At 39.1% G+C, this 6,064-nt stretch overlaps 1 long non-coding RNA gene across 2 annotated transcripts; it reads right to left on the bottom strand.

Moving 5' to 3' along the window:
• Positions 1-2,643: 2,643 nt before the first annotated feature.
• On the bottom strand, positions 2,644-5,298 carry LOC122085125. 2 transcript variants are annotated; one of them, XR_006142026.1, is made up of 3 exons: positions 3,526-5,245; positions 2,915-3,214; positions 2,644-2,788 (listed from the first exon to the last, which is right to left on the bottom strand). It is a non-coding gene; the product is annotated as an uncharacterized LOC122085125 (long non-coding RNA). The 2 variants fall into 2 exon arrangements; XR_006142025.1 differs by lacking the exon at positions 2,644-2,788 and having other exon boundaries at positions 2,834-3,214; positions 3,526-5,298.
• Between the last annotated feature and the right edge of the window lie 766 nt (positions 5,299-6,064).

The raw sequence follows: 6,064 nt of genomic DNA, 5'->3' as shown, positions 1-6,064 counted from the left end.
CCCCCCCCCCCCCTCTTTGCATTGGGCTTTCCTTCTTGACCTTTTTACTTCTTACATTTTACTGGCTTTAACTTGTGACTCTTTCCAGTAACTACCTTAGGGGCAGGGGTGTCAATTCCTAAACCGAACCAGTAAAACTGATCGGACCAAACCGATAACAACACGGACCAAACATAACCGAAGCCTTATTGGTTCGGTTCGGTTTGGATTATTGCAACCCCAAAACCAAATCAAACCACACCGAAAACTGGATGAACCCGAAACCAAACCGAAACCGGCTCAAAACCCAGACCGAAACTGAAACCAAACCGCTAAGAAACCGAAACACTCCAAAATTCATTAAAAAAACCAAAATTTGCCTAGTTTTGTATACATTTGTATGGAAAGTCGAATCCAAACTGGACCAAAAACCAAAACCAACCCGGTTACAAATCTATTTAAGAAACCGAAGAGAAACCAAAACCAAACCGCACCGAAACCGAAACCAAACCAAAACCAGAATTTCCTTATTGGTTCGGTTTCGGTTTCAGCTTTCCCACACCTAAACCGACTCAACCTGGATCGAAACCGAGCCGGACCAACCGATTGACACCCCTACTTAGGGGTGTTAATTCCTAGACCGAACCGGTAAAACCGATCGACCAAACCGATAATAACACGGACCAAACCAAATCGAAGCCTTATTGGTTCGGTTCGATTCGGTTTGGAGTATTGCAACCCCAAAACCAAACCGAATCGCACCAGAAACCGGATGAACCCGAAACCAAACCGAAACCGGCTCAAAACCCGGACCAAAATTGAAACCAAATCGGTAAGAAACCGAAACACTCCAAAATTCATTTAAAAAATCAAAATTTGCATAGTTTTGTATATATTTGTATGGAAAGTCGAATCCAAACTGGACCAAAAACCAAAACCAACCCGGTTACATATCGATTTAAGAAACCGAAGACAAACCGAAACCAACCGCATCGAAACCAAAACCGGAATTTCCTTATTGGTTCGATTTCGACTTTCCCACACCGAAACCAACTCAACGCGAACCAAAACCCAGCCAGACCAACCGATTGACACCCCTAAACTACCTCTACCACGGTCAGTGTTGGTCGAATAGACGCCGCCAGGTACTCATGGAGTGTGGACAAGCGTGGCCCACCCTAAGCTTGGCAAGACTGAGTTTGACCTGGGGCATACCAACCCAACCTTGTACTAATCGAGCCTCGGCTGAACCCTAGGGAATTCGGGGTAGTAAAATGTTTCAAAAAACTCAACCCAGTTGCACCCTTAGCTAGTCAAAACTGTACAAATCCTTCCAAAGGTTTTCTTTCCATCACTATTCCTAGTGATAATTGATCAGACAAAAATCTCATTGATACAATTTCTGCATAGTATGAGCAGAGAAAATAGTTGAAATTATATAAAATATATATATATATATATATATTTTTTTTTATATTCATCCATTGGCCAAACACCTGGGCGATGTGATGGAGAGCTGTTCGAAATGGACATTGATGATATTTTAGTAATTTTCTAAAACTTTGAACTACTTTTTTTTATATATATTTTGTATTAAAATTTAACCATTAAGTTTTTGAGTTGTATGTAAGATTTTTGTGGTCGAATCCAAATAGTGTAACATTATATTTCACTAGGCATAGTAATTCTTGTAATTATCCCTTTTTTTTTTCTTCTTAAAATAAAAATGCGTGAAGAAGACAGTACATCATGACCTTTTTTTCCCAAAAAAGCACGCGTAGGTAGTGGACACCACCTACGACTTCATGATAATTGCAGCTAGAAAGATAGAATGGATAAGATAAGATGTTTCTTCCTAAACCCAGAGTCAGATCCTTCGTTGGGCCCCGGTTAATGGGAAAAAAATCGTCTGCAATTCCTATCTCGTACAATTCCGTGCAATACCACCTTCAGGGAGTGACACGTGTATTGATTCCAATGCAATGGTCCAGATCTGATTTAAATGCCTCTTCACTGATTTAATGTTTTATTAGTTGTAGCAGATCTGGACCATTGTATTGGTATCAATACACGTGTCACCGCCTAAAAATGGTATTGCACGGAATTGTACGAGATCGGAATTGCAGACGATTTCAACCCCGGTTAATGGGGTATGCTCCAATTAAACTATATTTCAACTGCCAAATACAGTCATTGCCTCATTGGCGTGTAAAAAATGGATTGAAATTGAATGATTAAGCATCATTCCTGCGATAGCTGATGAAGAAGGAATGGAACAGTGGGGCATGCATGAATGAAGAAGGAATTAAAAGAAAAAAACAGGTTAATCTCCATTTAAGGTTTTTTTTTTCAAGGCGGCGGACCAACCACATTTGTGGTCTGTAGGGGAAGTGGCACCACTAGGGCCCAAGGGGTGGGGAGTAGCGGGGAGAAGTGATGCATGACAGTACCAATGCACTTTCAAGAGTAACTGATCCACAGAAAGCCTTGGGGCATGCTCTTAAGCAGTGTCAAACTGCCAAGTTACATCCCAGGCTTACATATAACCAATTTCGGTATATTAGAGACAAAACTCTTTGCATATAAGATAAAACTTTATTTTGGTATTAAAAAAAAGAACAGATATATTTTCATTATTCAAAAATGAACGGCACTACCATTCTGTTTATATAGATGCCCCTCTATACTACCATTAAGGGTGTAAAAAAAAAATCAAATTTCTTTAAACTGAAGACGGATCTTTTTCAACTGTTTCCTTTTTGAGCAGCTATCCATATGTAACACAATGATGTTTAGAACATTGGTACACCTGCATGGATATACATGGATTCTATAGAATTAAACTTTGAAATTTGACATGACTAATCTAAATCATGTTTACTCTATCTAACTGTCGGAATAGACATATCGTCAGTACATGTGATAAAATAAATACCTTAAATCGGAGCACATTGTCTTCTCGATCAAGACAACTGAGAAGGCCTTTTCAATGAGCTCCCAAAGATGGCTGCCGTAGAAGAAGATTACAGGTCAAAATAAATGCAACAGCGTCGCGTGGCATGGTGTGATGTGGCAGATCTCCAGTAAACATTACCACGGGGCTGAGAGCTCCAATTGGACTTTTCCTCAGCGTTCTAGGCTTCTAGCAAAACTCAGATACGCCCACTGCTGGCTCTTTCGACCTTTCGTCCACCGAGATAGAAGGTCATCACTCTCCACAAAATACCTGCAGCCACTGTTTTTCCTCTTTTTTTGACTAAAGTATATATTTCTTAGAACTATAGTAGTTTTGTAAACGAAACACCCAGCACAACAAATGTATCAATCTTGGGCCACCTTTACTTAATTTTCCAATTGAGTTCTCCTGGGATCTTAACAACAACGAATATACAATTAATCTTGAAATTAAAAAAATAAAGTAAAATAAAAAAAATAAAAAATCGTGGTCTCCACACAAATAGTTTACAAAGCATTCTGAGCATGGAACTTTCTGCCATGCTACAAAACAAGAAAAATGAATATATCAATTGCCGGAAGGAAGAATACCTATACTCCCAGCCTTCACTGCACCCCTGTGACTACTACTGCCAACCACCAAATCCGATCCAAAAGAATATTTTTCCCACCTTAGACTGCACTCCATGCGAGAAAAACTGCGAATATAACAAAATCCAAAGCAGTATCAAGTAAATGCTATAAAAAGAGCAACATGCATTATGTATATGATCTGGCAAATATATATTCACATAAAATATCCATCCAGCTTCCGTTCTTATTCACAACATACTTAGTATACATCCTCTACCGCCTTCAGTGGACAAGATGGATGTGGCAAAAAATGTAAATATATATATATATATATATATATTCATCCAAGTTATAGAACAGAACCATTATTACTGGCTTAACTTCCTCCAGTAAATTTGCATCCCTTGTATGGCATGCAAATTTGTATGAAAGGTTTTCACATGTACAGAATCTTGTAAAACATGCTACTTTCTTACTGACAAAAAATATACAGCTACCAAGCCCATATGTCATGAGTTAGTCAATCAAGGCAACAAAAATTAACATTTCTAATATACTTGCCTCGCATTGCGCATGAAAATTGGCAAGTCCACCCACTCATACCAAATAGCAATGACCTACAGCATTACATTATTTTCAAGCAGGTGGCTTCAAATTGGCAGATCAACCAATTTATGACAAGGCACCTGGCAAGGCATAGACCTTTGATGAGTTTTTTGTAGGCAAAAAAAAATTCTAGCACTCCAGGAAAGTCTGAAGGTGAAGCATCTTTGAATTCATCACAGAATGCAGTGACCCTAGACCTAGTAGACTGTACACCAAACATTAGAAACTTGGCCCCATGGAAACTTAGATGCTACTCTATAAAACAAGAGACTATAGGACCCACGACAAGAAAAAAAAAGTGTTTAAATCTGAAAATTGAAGAAGCTAAAAGAGCTACAAGTGGAGGACATGTATAGCTTAGGATTAGAATCCTGCATGGCTTTGAATTTAACTGATTGGTGAAATAGGATCCATGTAGCCGACCCCATTTAGTTGGGATAAGGCTGAGTTAATGTACCTATTAAAACTGACTTTTCCCCTGGTTCAAAGGGTTGGAGATTGTCAGTCCAGAAAGTTACTCCAGCGAGGTGGTCAACATTCTAAATAGTCCAACTCTCCATGACACTGTCAAAAGCAAGCTATGCGTGCAGTATATTTGTTAAGGTTCCTGAGTGTCATGTAGATAATCAAGGCAATATAAATACATAAAAAGGGGGGGGGGGGGGGGGGATGGGAAATATATGATTTCATACTTCTAAGTTGAAGTTTTAATGGGGGCTTATATGTAAAATAAAAAGCTTATTTCCTTTACTAATAAATATAAGGGAGTATTATATAAAGTTAAAGATGATTTCCTTTCCTAATAAAGCAAAATACTTATACCCATTCGGAGAAAGAAAATAAGAAGCATCTTTTTCCGCTTCTCCCCAATGCCAGACAGCAATCACAACAGAAGCAATGCAATGGTGGCTGCAGCAGTGATGATAGGTTGTACCCTTCTTCCACTTTCTGTTGGCTGTAGTTGCCACTGCTGCAGTCTTCTCTTGTTTCTTCTCCTTCTTCATTTTTTTCGGCCACTGCACACCTGCTACTGCTACCCATCTTATTCCTTCTCTAACCCCACCCTCTTCTCTTCCTTTTTCCCCCTATTTGTCACCCTTTTCCCCATCTTGGGTTTAGGCACCTACCACCATGAAAGATGGTTGCTTTGAGATTCTTCATGATCGCCTTGCCAGCTAGGTGCCGCCTAGACAACTATGGAATGCTGGGCAAATCCTAGAGAAAAACGTCACACCATACATATGAATGCAGCAAAACTGCTTAGTAATACTTTAATGACATCTTCAACTTATATGAGGTTTAAGATGCAATTATATTCTCGCATCTAAAGATTAGAAGTTTCTTCAACAGTACTAAAGCTTTAGTATAGCTTTGAAGGATAATTATAAGGCCAAGGACCTTCTTGTTGAACTTGTTACCATCACAAGGTCTTGTTTTGTTGCCCCATGCAGTCTTGGAAAGGCACAGATGAGTCCATGTGATATACACCACAATATCTCTGACCAAATTTCAGCCTGAAGCAAGCACTGGAAGTTGTTAAAAAGTAAGCTTAAGGTTTAATGCAACTACAAAATTTCCATTTCACTATAATAGAATCTTGTGGCATATCTGTAATTTTCTTACTTTGAACCCACTTTTATAGTACTTCCCTTGCTAATTTAAGGCTGAAAGCCTGAAACTTCACCAGATATATCTGTGGCTTCCTCTATCATATGGACCCCACCCAAAAGTTGTGACAAGTCAAAACAGGTATGAAAATGTTACAAACAGTTGTTAGTCATAAAAAGACCCGATTTTTAATTCCATCTCTTTCCCTCTGAGATAACTGGAGGTAAATTGTAGGTTTCCCTTGCATATTCGCCACTCTCTTTCTCTGTCTCCCACAAATACACAAACACATCCCCAATCCGTGATTAGACATCTTCCTCCCCATGCAAACCACCCCCCCCCC

Source organism: Macadamia integrifolia, chromosome 7, assembly GCF_013358625.1.
Source record: "Macadamia integrifolia cultivar HAES 741 chromosome 7, SCU_Mint_v3, whole genome shotgun sequence".
Classification (NCBI taxonomy): domain Eukaryota; kingdom Viridiplantae; phylum Streptophyta; class Magnoliopsida; order Proteales; family Proteaceae; genus Macadamia; species Macadamia integrifolia.
The sequence above is the reverse complement of the archived record's forward strand: the minus strand, read 5'-3'. Positions and strand labels throughout refer to the sequence as shown.